This window comes from Dromaius novaehollandiae, unplaced genomic scaffold, assembly GCF_036370855.1.
Source record: "Dromaius novaehollandiae isolate bDroNov1 unplaced genomic scaffold, bDroNov1.hap1 HAP1_SCAFFOLD_63, whole genome shotgun sequence".
Taxonomy (NCBI): Eukaryota; Metazoa; Chordata; class Aves; order Casuariiformes; family Dromaiidae; genus Dromaius; species Dromaius novaehollandiae.
In genome coordinates this window covers 450,597-464,471 of record NW_026991442.1, presented here as the reverse complement: position 1 = coordinate 464,471, position 13,875 = coordinate 450,597, and the positions used below count along the sequence as shown (strand labels likewise).

The 13,875-nt window shown below is 54.5% G+C and overlaps 1 long non-coding RNA gene across 1 annotated transcript; it reads right to left on the bottom strand.

The window, feature by feature from the left end:
- Positions 1-3,121: 3,121 nt before the first annotated feature.
- LOC135326544 (uncharacterized) lies at positions 3,122-5,733 on the bottom strand. The gene is made up of 4 exons (XR_010386896.1): positions 5,661-5,733; positions 4,689-4,796; positions 4,038-4,109; positions 3,122-3,177 (listed from the first exon to the last, which is right to left on the bottom strand). It is a non-coding gene; the product is annotated as an uncharacterized LOC135326544 (long non-coding RNA).
- Positions 5,734-13,875: the final 8,142 nt, after the last annotated feature.

Below are 13,875 nucleotides of genomic sequence, written 5' to 3'. Positions count from 1 at the left end.
TACCCTTCTGCAACAAAGACATCCCCTTCTGTAGGTGAGCAGAAGAGTCACGAATGCCCCAGTCCCGTCACACTTGCCCTCCAACTTGGCCTCTGGGCTTTCTCAGGACAGCCTCCCAAACTCCGCCTAAAACCATTTCAGTTCAACAGTCCTGTGTTATGTATCCCTACTGCTTGTCCGTGGGAAGTATGGTGCTGGAGGGAGGCTCACCTGCTGCGTTAGCCTCACATTGCTGTCTTCCTAGGAAGAATGTGAGAACAACTCCTGCAACTTGGCCTTTGAAAGGCTTTGTAAAGGTCATTAACGCACCTTGGCTGGTCTCATGTGCTGCACAGGCGCCGAGCGGACTGAGAGCTGCAATAGCAGAAGCTTTGTGTTGGGCTTGCTCTGGCGATGCTTGGCTTGTGTGAACATGGTGGTTTAGGCAGGGGCCTCCCTGGGCCCAGCGAGTCTCTTGCATCATGTGACGCTGCTGCTCTTCCTCCTTTGGTCTCTGTGTAGGGCCAAGGGGTGTAAGTGCATCCCAAGAGGAAGAGGCGAGCAGGAGGAGGAAAGCATGTCAAGAACCCATCCTCTGCATGTGCACAGAGCTGCCAAAACTTGCTCACTTGTGCCAGCTGCCCCTTAGAAATTATCACTGGGTTCTCAGCACCCACCGCCCCCCTCTGCTGTTCTGCGGTGCTAGTTGCTGCTGTAGGAGCGGCCCAGCGCAAACAGGTCCTTTGGAAGCAAGCAGTGGTTTCAGGCTGGTTTGGCCGGCCTTGTTCCTGCAGCCTGGGACCATGTTGAGGTGTCCTGCTTGCGTGGCTTGGGTCCTGAGCGGTCTCCAAAGTCTTACGGGGTGGCCCGGCAGGTTTGGGGCAGTGGCGCAGGGGCAGTTCCCCTGCAGTCCCATCCTGGGAGCCCTAGGACAGGCTGGGGAGTCCCAGCAGGGCAAGGGCACCGCTCTGCTTAAAAGGCTGAGCTGGGTGTGCTGGAGACGCTGCAGTGTGTGAGCGACTGGTTTCTGCAGCTGCCTTCTCTGCTGTGGAGCTCTTTGGCAAGGGGGTGAAAACAACGATTTAGTACTTCCTCTCCTCCTGCAGTCACTTCTCTCATGCTGCGTTTTCTCCCCCCAGCTTTTCTGTACTCATTCCCTGCCTTGCTGGTTCTCAAATCCCTGCCAGCTCCCCTTAGCCCTTGGGGGAGGGAAAGCCCTGCCTCTGGAAACCTCCCTGCTTCTTCAGAAGCTTGGGCAGTCTCATCATTCTTTAAACCCCAGCAGTGCACAGCTCTACTCCTTACAGCTTGGGGATGGAGGAAACAGAGGCTCAAAGCAAACAAAAGTAACACAGGTAGCAGTATTTGGGTTTGAATTTAACTTTGCCAAAAGAAGAAAAGAAAACTGGTGTCCCTTCTGCTGCAGCAGGGTAGTTTCTAAATATTTATTGTTATATAATCCTTGGCTGCCTCAGCAACTGGACCAAAGTCCCTACCGGGGTCTTGACCAGAGCCAGCTGCTTCCAGGGGGGCAGGAGGGAAATGCAGGCAGGGGGCTGGGGGGCCGGGGAGGCGGTTTGGGAGGGTGCCGGGCAGCACCAGGCACAGCGGGTGGCAGCGGCTGCATCTGGGCTGCAGCCACGGTCTGCTGGTGCCCAGGTGCTGGGGCAGTGCTGGGGGGCCGCGAGGGCCGTGGGGGGGGCGGGCGGGGCGGGCGGCTGCCCGCGCGTGAGGGCTCCGGTTCTCTGGGGCGCCAGGGTGGGCGGGCCGGTCTTCCAGGTGCGCGTGGCGGCCGCTGGTGTTGCGTCCGGCTCTCCGGAGCACCGGGGCGGGTGGGCCGGTTGTCCTGGCGCGAGAGGCGGCCGCCGGCATCTGGTCTGGATCTTTGGGCTGCGCGGAGGTTCCTGCGGGGAGAGGTGGCTGTTCAGGACAGGCGGGCTGTGGGTCCCAGGGCAGAGGAGAGCCTGGACCTGCCAGGGCTGCAGCAGCCCCGCGGCGTGGACGGGCTCCGAGGGCCGCAGCTCTGGGCCCCGTCGGCCGCCTGGCTGGGCCGGGCCGCAGCTGACGCGGGGGTGCCGGGGGAGCGGCGTGCAGCCCCCGTGGGGCCTGGCACCCTGCCTCTGAGTAGCAGCAGCGTGGTACTGAAAGCTACAAGTAGCAAACAGGGCACACTTGCACCCGCACAGCTTTGGTTTTGCTTCTCTGCACCAGCCACCCAAGCCCAGGGGCCTCTCAAGTCCTTCTTGGCCCATACCACATTGACCTGCCTTCTCTGCACATGCTGGGAAGGGGATCTACGTTTGAGAAACAGCAGACACTGAAGTACGTGCACAGTCTGCCAGAATCTAGGAGAGCTGCAGAGTCTCACTTCGCAGTGTGCCTGACAAAGACCAACACTCAACTTATAGTATTTGACTGACAGCGACTACTCAGGGGATCCTCGAGGAAACAAGATCACAACTTCTTCTGCCATGAATGCCCTTAACACGCTCTTCGCAATATGTATCCAAAGTACAAAATCACTGCCCGCACTGGAAACACACTCGTTGGGAGTGTCCAGGTTCAGATGTTACAGCGTCCTTTCCCAGAGCCATGCCTAGAGCTGGGAAGGAGTCATCACCATCACCTGAGTTGCTCCGACAGCTAGGCTGAGGAGCACATTTGGAATTAATGGCATTAGATAACAAGGTGATTTCTCTTCCCAAATTCCCTCAGAGTGGACTGTAGCTACTGCAGTTCTTACTTGCTATGGCAATCTCGCCCTTCTTTGTTTCTCTTCCTGACTTGGCTTTGCCTTCGTCTATGGCTGGGTCTTCTCTTTTAGCAACAGTGTCAGTATTAGGTAATACTGGCAACAGTAAGAATGGCTTTCAGAAAAGAATACTCATTGCTATGAACTAAGGGCTCAAATAGAAATTCTTACACCAGAAATCTCAGCAGAGTACTGTCAGCAGCTAACTTTGCCCTCCAGAAGACTACATCTGTAAACTCTTCCTTACTAATAGCAGCTGTCTAATACAGAATTTTGGGAAAAAAAACAGTGAACTCACCGTTTCCTCCTCCTCATCAGCCAAGTAACTAGGCAACACAACGCTGCTCCAGCCAAGAGGATACCCAAGACCGTTGCAGTGCGTACCGTGCAATGCTTTTGTATGTCTTTTGGCTCTGCGGCAGCTGCACTTCTCCCACTAGCCAAACCTGGAGGAAATTACACAAGGCCATATGTTACTGTGTTCTGCACTGCTGATAATCTCACAGTCTGTTTGACATTCCCAGGAAATTTTCTTTTTCCCTTTCTTAGCATCTCTGAAGGAGGGAAATCTCGGGGACGGCAACACTTGCTTGGTTTCAGTAGCAGCAAAGTCCCCAGGTCATTGCAAATCAGCACGCTTTGGAGTCTCTCTTTAGCCTCTCAGCCTTGTTTACCTTCTGGGATGGCCATAATCCAGGCTTCCCAATTGGAGGGGTTTGCTCTCCCTTTCTGGCAATCCTTCACATCCCACAATCCCTTTGGTGCTCCCTCGCCCTTCTGAGGCTCAAAAGGGCTGTTTCACGGAGGCATCCTCTTGACACTTTGAGACAAGTCAGCCCACTGAACAAAACTCATCAGGCCAGAAGGAGAGCACACAGGGGTGCTCATCTGGTTTACCAGTAACTCCTCTGAGCGACGCGGACAAAAGCCATCCCGGGTCCAGGGAGTGCCACCCTGACTCTTCCCTCCCAGGTCAGCACACTTGCCCCAAGGGAAAAGAGTCCGGCTCTCTTGGGCTCCTGCTTCCATAGCCAGTGACACTGCTATTCCGGGCTACACCACGTCCCGGCTCCAACCGAAATGGTGGGTGCTGGCTGCGCCGCTCAGCCCAGCAGCCAGGGTGGGCACCTCTGCGGCAGCCTGCGGCAAAGACGACACCTGAACCTGGCTCTCTCCCTTTGCCTTTTCTCCAGCACAGGCACCACCTCCCCTTCCTTCGCCCTCTGGTCTTCCAAACACCACTCGTATGCTCCCAGTCTTCAGGACTCCTCTCTCACTTAGGCATCCCTGCAAGACTGCTCAGTACCTCGGTGCTTTGGAAAAAAGGCGTATTTCCTGTCGTGCAGGGCTTCTCCGGGCTGTGACACACTTGGAAGCGCTGTCAAGAATCAGAGAGAGGTAAAGCCTCAGCACTGCTCAGGCACACAGCATGCAGAAGGAGGCATGAGGTTCCCTCCAAACCCCTGCCCGGCCTGTGAATCAGGGCATCATTTAGGACCTCCTTTCACAGCAGGGATCCCACTTGGTACTCCTTTTGTGCCTAGGGCCTCTGGGGACTCCCTGCAAGTTCTGAGATGCAGGTGGGGCAGGAGGTCTAGTCGATTAAGAGTCGTGTTTCCTAACTTGCGCTCAATGTGGTTAAAACTGCCTCCTTCCCCAAACGGCAAAGCTCCGAAGTCCCGGAGAGCTGCATGGTGTGGGAAGTGAGGCTATCTCATAGGACCCACAAAGGTTTATATGCACATGTCTGGCACACTAATTGCAATCATCTCCACACACCAGAGGCAAAAAACATCTTCAGAAAGCCGCTCCTGGCTTGCTTTAGAACACTTCCAATGCCCTAAGACTTTAACATTTGGCCGCTGACATGCTGTGCAGTAGCAGGCCCCAAGGGAAGAGCCTGCAGACACACAGGGCTTTTGATTTCCTACAGCGGATGACAATGGACAGCAAGTACCTGGCATGCCTGTTGCTTGAGTTGCCTCTCTCTCTTCATCAGAGGCTGGCAGGCTGTGACTGCCTCCTGCCGGAAAGGTCTCCTTCTCCAGGCTCTCCTGATGATTCTCTTTGGAAAGAAAGCCAGACAGCTTGATCAGAAGGAACTGATCCTCATCACTTCCGCATGGTATCTTCAGGAGGCAATCCTTTTCAAAAGGCTTCAGTAAAAAGCTCAGAAACAAAACCTGGCATTTCGGGGTGGGCACCTGCTCACTAGCCCAATGTGTCCTTTGTAGAGAAAAATCAAAGCGCACAAAATCTTCCAGATAACCAATACAGGCAGCAACACCTGCTGTACGGGTGGGGAGACGAGACAATTGCATGGGATCCTCTCATTCTCATGCCACTTGGTGCCTTTTTGAGAATTGGCAAGATGACATTGAATCCTTTCCTTCAAAGAGGGCAGGAAAAACCTGTAGCCGGTTCAGCTGGGGAAAAAGGCCTCCTGAGGACCAAGGCTCATCATGCCAACTCCACCACACAGTACGCGTAACAGTCACATACGGTACACTGAGCCCCAAGCTCTTGCCACTGTATTCAGGGCGCATTCACAAACATGCTGCAGCCTCAGCATCTTTGTCACCAGCAAGGCCTGGAGGAAAGGAGACAATCCCATACATCCCTGGCTTCTGCAGGACTGATAATCTCACTGCGTGTTTGGGATTCCCAGGCAATTCTACATGCCGTGGTGTTACTATGGCTGATTCTGGTCTCTTGGCACCGGCAGACAAGAAAGCTCACTGACACTTCTCAGGGGCAAGAGCCCACCGGCCAGTGAAAGCCTGAACCAGCGCTGCCCCTACCTGTGCCCCTGGGCTTCAGGGAGGGCATGTGTGCTGGGCACCTTGGATTCCCCAGGAGGGCTATAAAAGAGGAAAAAAGAGAAAATACTAATAGAAGAATCAAAAGGAAAGGAAGACAGACTACTTACCCCTGAGATCTCCCTGAGGCTCGAGCAGAGGCTCCAGCCCCTGAGAAGCTGCAGAAGCTTCAGTGACTTGAGGGACATCTGTAATTACACACGGAGGAGAAAAGGGTAGAATACCTGGGGCAATACACGTGTTTGTAAAGGAACTCCAGTGCACTGAAAGGGATGTTGCCATGCCCTGGGTAGGTCTAGATTCGCACAGCGGCCGAGGGGCCTGCCTGACCTTTGGCTAGGCACACGGCGCCTCTCACAGTAAACCAAGAGTCACGCCTCACCTCTGGGATTCCCCAGAGACTAATTGCAAGCATCTCCACACACCAGAGACAAAGGTCACCTTCAGAAAGCCGCTCCCGCCTTGCTTTAGGACACTTCCCACACTCTAGCACCTTAACATTAACAAACGCGGTGAAGAACACGCTTGCAGAAGAGACCCTCAACAAGCTCTGCGGCTTGCCAATGCCTGCAAGGTGTGACGTGGTGCGTCACTGCGGCGAGGCTCTGATCCATCCCTTTCTCCTGCGTAAGCCACAGCTTATCCATAGCTGTTTCTAAAACCTCACGTTTACAATGATCTCCCTTAACACAGAGTGAAATCTACCCACCAGCTGCTCTCTCCAAGTCCTTCAAGATGTCCTGAAGGAGTTTAGAATATTTCTCAGACGACTTTCTGCTCTGGGCCTTGTACTTTCTGCGCTGAGGACCTAAACAAAGTATTAAGTTAAATTGCACATGAACAACATCCGCACAAGTAAATGCTGCTTCTTTCAAATAACCCAAAAGAGTAGGCAAAGAGTCACGACTCACCTGTACGATTCCCCACAGACTCTGCCTGGCCATCCAGACGAGAGGCTGCATAGCCATCTCCTGCGGCCACATCTGCAACCAAAGAGACGAGCAGAGCTCTCGTTACCTCTTTCCATATGCTGCTTCAGATTTGAAAGGTAGCGAATGAGCATGGAATGTCTCATTACAGCAAGGCACTCGTCTTGCCCTTCCGCTCCTGAGTCTTTGGCAAACACTTATCGGGTGCCTGCACAGGCACCACGTGGCTACAAATCCAAGCATGCTGGGAAAGGATGCCCTGGAGTTCACCTGAGCTCTAAGCTCAACCCCAACAAGCCTGCTGGCTTTGCTGCAGGCACTGGAAAAGCACAAGGCTGGAGCAGCCAGGCAAAGCACCCACCGCAGATCTCTGAAGCCCTCCCAAAGCCCGCTCTGCTCTTTTGCAGGCATGAGCCTCGGCCAAGGACTGAAGCTACACGGCCCACGAACACAACTCTGAAACCACAGGCTCCTCCCAGGAAGGGAATACATCTCCACCACTTACTCCTGGCATGCTCCTGAGGCTGAGAAACAGGATTCAGCTGAGAAGCTGGAAGGCCCCTGCCTGCAGGAAGGCCTGTAAGCAAACACAGACAAGACAAGTTTTCATTACGTGCTGCAACATACTTCCACAGAAGCGCTTGAACCACCTGCAGAGGAAGTAGGAAGTACAAGTTCACAGGAACAAAATAGTACATAGGAAGTTCTTATTCTTCCAGGGACATAAAAACTGATTACATACCCCTGGGAAGACCGGCAGGCTCAAGAACGGGATGCAGCTGAGAAACTGGAGAAACCTCAACTACAGCCACATCTGTAACCAAACACAGATGGGAGCAGTTCTCATCATGTATTTCCATAGACAACTTCGGATTTGAAGGGTGGTGAATGACAGGGAACATACAATTACACCATACTTCTGCTCATGTGCACCTTGCAAACGCTTAGCGGGTGTCTGCAGTGGCACCGTACGGCCATAAATCTAAGCAGGCACAGAGCTGCTGCGGGAAAGCACACCCCGGAGTTCACACAAGCTGTAAACTCAACCCCAGCAAGCCCGCTGGCTTTGCAGCAGGCTTTGGAAGCAGCACAAAGACTTTGCAAGGCAAAGCACCCCGGGGCACATCTCTCAAGGCCTCCCGAGTCCCACTCTGCTCTTCTGTGCCTCTGAGCATCAGCCAACGACTTATTCAGTTACACTCACCACCAGGAAAAGCTGGAAACATAAAAGCTTCTTCTACGAAGCAAATACATATTCAGTACTTACCCTGGGGATCGTCCTGAGGGTCAGGAAGAGGAAACAGCCAAAATGCTGGATCACCAAAGCCTACAGGCAGAGCAGAAACCCAACACAGAGGTGGCAAGTTTTCCTTAGAAGCTGCTACCAACTTCTTCACAAAGCAGTTGTAATGAATGGAAGGGGGGGTCACGTCATCACATGGGACATATATGTAGGTCAATAGTCCCAAAGCTGTGGAGGGGCAGAGAGGACCTTTTGCCTGGCAGCTCTCAAAGGAAAGAAATGCTCACAACTTACCCCCGGGACTCCCCTGCGGCTGTAAGGCCCTTGGACCCCAGAGGAAGTATGAAGCACAATTTCATGGGAGCAAAATAGCACAAGGAAAGTTCTTGTTCTTTCAGGGAAGTAAAAACTGACTACGTACCCCTGGGAAGACCTGGAGGCTCGGCAACGGGATGCAGCTGAGAAGCTGGATAATCCTCAGCTTCAGCCACATCTGTAAGCAACCACCGATGGGAGCAGTTCTCATCATGTATTGCCACAGACAGCCCCCAAGCACCCCCAAGACAAACAAACACGCGGCCCCTCGGCCCCTTCTTCCGCGGAGCTCTCTAACCTCCACCAAGGAAGCCAGCGCTCTGCAAAGGGGCAACCCTCAGCACCGGAGGACACGAAGCAGCATTCGCGCTGCGGGGGCACGAGAGCTCCCCGGCCAGCGCCAGGCCAAAGCGGCGCCAGGAAAGGCACGCTTCTGCTCTTGCCAGGGAAGCTCAGGTCCCCCGAGGACTCACCTCCAGCCTGTCCGCGAGGCTCGGCGCCGGCGTCCGGCCACGCAGCTGGATCGCCATCGCCGCCGGGCACCGCTGCAACCGCCCGCGGGGACAACAGCTCCCGTCAGCCAGCGCCAGGCGCCGCTCCAGGCACAGCTCTCGCCCCCGGCCCCCGCCGCCCCCCAGCGCACCCCCCTCCCCGCGGCCCCACGAGCCTCGCCCAGCCGCTCCCGGCCCCCGACGCCGCCTCCCGCCGCCCCGGCCGCTCGCCAGCCGGCCCCGCCGCCCCCAGCCTGCCGCGCCGCCTCCGCCTCCGCCTCCGCCTCCGGCGCCGCCCGCCCGCCCGCCCTACCTGGGCCCGGCGCTGCCCGCGGAGCAGCCCGGCTGTCCCGGGCACGCAGCGCCGCCAGGAGCCCGAGCAGCAGCAGCAGGCGCCGCCCGGCGCCGGACGCCCCCCGCGCTCGCACCATGCTGCCCGGCGCCAGCAGCCGCCCCCCGCCGGCGCCCTCGAGCAACGCGCGCGCGGAGCGGCGTCTGCGGGGCGCGGCGCGGCACAGCCCCGCGCAAAACCCCGCCCTGCAGCACCCCGCCCTGCACCGCCCCGCAGCACGACGCAGCGCAGAGCCCCGCACTGCACCGCAGCGCAGCGCAGCGCAGCGCAGCGCAACACCGCGCAGCACGACGCAGCGCAGCGCAGCGCGGGGCCCCTCTGTGAGCTCAGGGCGCGGCGCGGCGCAGCGCGGGGCCCCTCTGTGAGCTCAGGGGCGCCCTCCGCGCGGGAGGCGCAGGGGGCCGCGCACCCCCGCCGCGGCCCGCGCTCCCTCCGCGCGCCGGCGCCGGCGCCGCCCTGTGCGGGCAGCCCGGGCATGCTGGCGGCCGGGGGTGCTGCTGCCGCCCTCGAGGAGCCCCTCGGGGGCAGCCCGGCTCTCTGCCCACACGCTCGCGCCCCTGCGCTCGCCTCGCTGCTCGGCAGCTCCGCGCCAGCGCCTGCTCCGGCCTCGCTCGCTGCTCTCCTTCGCGCCCCGCTGCCGCCGCTCTGCCCCAGCGCCGGCGCCAGCTCTGCGCTTCTGGAGCTGGCCCGGGGGCAGCTGCTGACAGGCGGGGGGGCTCCAGGGCCAAGCCTGTGCCCCAGCTCTCCTCCCCCGCCCCGCTGGGACTCTGCCTGCTAAAGCCCTAAAGAAACACTACATCAAAATGCTGTATTTCTCCGTACGTGTTGCCAGTTTGGCAAAAGAATTGGAGGTGCATCTATCCCTAACTGAACTGTCCTCCATAAAACACAAAAAATCACTCCCACAGGCCAAAAAGCCCCACGCCCGGGTGAAGACCCCTCCCCGAGCATGTGTAGTAGTAAATTGGTGTGTAAGCAGTAGTATAATTGTCTGTACATTACTCTCCAATCAGTGTAAAAGGGAAAGTTGCAAACCTTGCAATGTGTTTGTAAAAATGCTACTTGAAAAGGCGGGGGGTGTGCTTGATTTGTGGGAAACTGTTACAAGACAACCCTGGGAAGCTCAGAAAGAATGTTCAAACTAGGTAGCTTAGGATAACTTCTTATTTTCTGAAAAGAAGCATTCTTTAATCACGGGCATCCTAGAACTGCTAAAGCCCTAAAAGAAACATTAAATCAAAATGTTTTATTTCTAGGTACGTATTGCCAATTTGGCAAAAGAACTGGCGGTCCACGTATCCCTAACTGAAGACCTTGGGACCTGGACTGTCAGTTATTGAACTGAAGCTGTCTAGAGGTAGCCGCTTCGCACAACTTGTATAAAACTTGCTTAGCATGACTAGCTGAATTTGCTGGAGCCTTAGGCCGCACTCCTAGTCCAGTGAGAAAGGGCCCCGGAGCTGGTGGAGGCTGGAAAAATGAGGGAGTTACAAGCAGGTTGCATTCCTGCGCTTCACACTCCGAAAGGGAGGATGTCAAGGCTTTGAAATAAGGCCTGCTTGGGCGCCAGGAGCCTGGGAGACAAAGCCTCCTCTCACTGCGGGAGCAGTGTTCATTAGGAGGTCTGGACTATCTCCTCCTCGTCAGGACCTTGGGAGATAACACCTGCTGTCCCTGCTGGGGCAGTGTCAATTGCTGGAATGACCATCTCCTCCTCAGGACCTTGAGAGACAGGGGCGGGACCCGGGCAATGAAGAAATCCCTGACCAACCAGTGCAAAAGGGAAAGTTGCAAACCTGGCAATGTGTTTGTCTTGATGCTACTTGAAAAGCTGGAGGCGGGTGCTTGATTTGTGGGAAACCACCGAGCACCCAGGCTTGCGCAGCTCTGAGCTAAATAAGCCAATGTCTCTGCTGAGTGTGTAATTATTGGCTTATTGCACACCGGGCAACGAATCCGCGTTTTGGACAACACTCCTGGTGGCTTTGGGTGCTCTCTCTCTCAGCAAGGAGGAGGTGCTGACGCCCTCACATGTATCCTGGCCCCGGAGGCTGGACTTTGTGAGCATGGCTTGTGTGTCTTGCCAGCCTCCCCTCTTTATGTTGATGCCCATTCCCAAACCATATGAACACCCGGGATTGTAATGCTTTAAAGCAGTAATGGCAGGCAGTAAAGTCAAGCTTGCTCTTTTCCTATCAGTAACCTGAAGAAGGAATGCAAACGCTTCCTGGTCACCAATGTTAAGGAATTTCTGCTCTTTGGCAAACGCTGGTGCAGGCGAAACACTCCTCTTTGTGCTGTAGTTAAAGAATATTGAACCGAAGGTGTCTAGAGTAAACCACTTAACACAACTTACATAAACCTTGCTTAGCATGAGTAGCTGAATTTGCTGAAGTCTTAGGCCGATAACGCAGATAACGTGATGAACCACATTGGCCAAATGTTTCCCTGTAATTGACCTAACTGCCGCTTCCTTGAGTGGATTCGAGTCCCGTCTCGATCCGGCCGGAACGGGGAGTGCGCAGCCGGGTCAGCGTAAGGCGCACCGCCAGACTCTAGAGACAGAAATCTGGAGTCGCTGTGACTGGTGTGAGTGTGAACAGTCCTGTGAGTGTGTGAGTGCGTATAACCTGGGAAGCGAAGGGAGCACCCGTCGGCTGCTAAAGCTGCCCACTGCGACGGGACTGCAGTCCTAGCAGTCAAAGCCTCGGGTGGTGTGAGTGCGGTTCCCAGAGAGAGAGAGAGAGAGAGAGTGTGTGATCACAGCAGCTGCAGGCAGGTATTGTGGGGGGGAGAGGAAAGAAAAAGAAAAAAAAGGCATATCTGATCACCATAGGATGCACTTTTCAGGAACTCAATGTGGGAAATAATTCTGGCCTAGAGAAGGGGTGGCCCTTGGCTGAAATTTTGCAAAACTGGAGTAAGACTGATGGTAGTAAGAATCAAAGGAAAAAAGGGTTGATCCAAGTATGTCAGGAGGATTGGCCGTTGGTGACTAAGGAGGGTAACCCGGCGGAAGGATGGCTGCCGCAGGGAGCCTTTGATCATCAGGTGTGAACAGTGAATCCTGTGGAAATTGGGGTAAATTCCTGGGATATAGATTTGGATGTCAGGGGGCAGATAGTGGCAAGTCTAGAAGGTCTAGAAGTGCCCTATCTAGTGGATACCGGAGCTACTCTTTCCCTTTTGAGTTTTGAGCCTAAAGGATGCAAATCGTCAGATGAAATAATAGTACAAGGAGAGATGGGAAAAAGCAAATGAGTGTTAACTAAGCCCTTATTGCTCACTGTTGGAGGTAAAGGAGTGTGGGGACATTTCATGATTTCCACAGATTCACCCTCTTGCCTTTTAGGGAGAGATCTCCCGCAAGCCTTGGATACGCAGATCTGCTTACAGCCGGGAGGGATAAAATTAGTACTAATGGGCTCATGTGTTGTGGCTGAGACACCAGAGCCAGAGTCAACTAATCTGCAAATTCCCATAGGTTTAGAATCAGTTCCTGGGAAGTTATGGAGCTCTTGAGGAATGGATGGTGGACTGTTGAAATCAGCTAGCTGAGTCTCGATAAAAGCAAAGGGGGGATTGCCTGCCACGGTTAAACAATACCCTACCCCAAAAGAAGCCAAGAAGAGTATCTGAAAGCAAACGGATCACGATGTAAAACTGGGTCTCCTTAGAGTCTGTGAATCCCCATACAACACTCCGATTGTGCCAGTTAAAAAGCACAGGCGGGATTCTGATGGCGATCCAGAATACCAGTTTGTCCAAGATTTGCGAGCAATCGATCAACGTGTGGTGACCCCTCCCCCAGTAGTGCCTGATCCTTCCACAGTGCTTTTACAAATGCCACGTTGGGCAAAATGTTTCCCTGTAATTGACCTAACTGCTGCTTTCTTTAGGATCCCGCTTGAGGAAAGTAGTCAACCCTTGTTCGCCTTTACATGGAAAGGGCAACAGCGGACGTGGACACACCTCCCACCCCCCACAAGGGTTCACTGGCTCTCCCACCCTTTCCTCACAAGTGTTAAGGAATGATTTAAAAGATGTAGAATTACCGGGTGGGTCAACTCTCAGGCAATATGTAGATGGTTTACTGATAGCGAGTAAGGATGAGGATACCTGTATAATGGACTCTGCATATCTGTGTCCTACTTTAACAGAAAAAGGGTCACTGGGCATCTCCGTCTAAACTCCAGCTGTGTCAAAAAGAGGTAGAGTACTTGGGGTTCATTCTAAGAGAAGACACCCAGAGAGAGTAAATGCTATCATAAAACTCCCCCGTGCAGTAACACAGAAACAGTTAGGAGGATTCCTTGGAGCTGTGGGATGTTGCAGACCATGGGTTCCTGGGTTGGGAGAATTAGCAAAACCCCTGACAGAGGCCACTAGAAATGAAGCAGCAGAACCCATTGCGTGGGGCCTCGAAAGAGAGCAAGCTTTTAGAACTATGAAAGGAGCTTTGGCATCCGCGCCTGCTCTCGGGCTCCCAGAATATACAAAGCCCTTCAATTTATAGGTACATGAACGTAAGGGGATTGCCAGCAGAGTAATGAGGCAAAAAGTAGGACCCCACCAGAGACCGGTAGCATATTCTGCTCAGCTAGATTTGGTTGCAGCAGGGGCGCCATCCTGCACCAAATCGGTGGCAGCAACAGCGGCAATAGGGAGAGAGAAGCCGCCCTCTCATTCTGGGGCACCCTGTCACAGTTCATGTGCCGCACAAAGTGGAGATACTATTAAACGATATGCGACCCAGGCATTATGGCCACAACGGGCACACAGATACGAACTGATCCTCCTCATGGCAGATAATGTAGTCCTAAAAAGATGCAATACCCTGAATCCAGCAACTCTAATACCTCTGCCTGATGATGGAGAAAAACATCACCAATGTGAGCAGGTAATGCACACTTCCAGTAAGCTGAGAACCCATTTAACTGATGTTTCTTTGCAAAAACCAGATCTGGTTCTATTTGTAAACAGCTCATCCTGCTA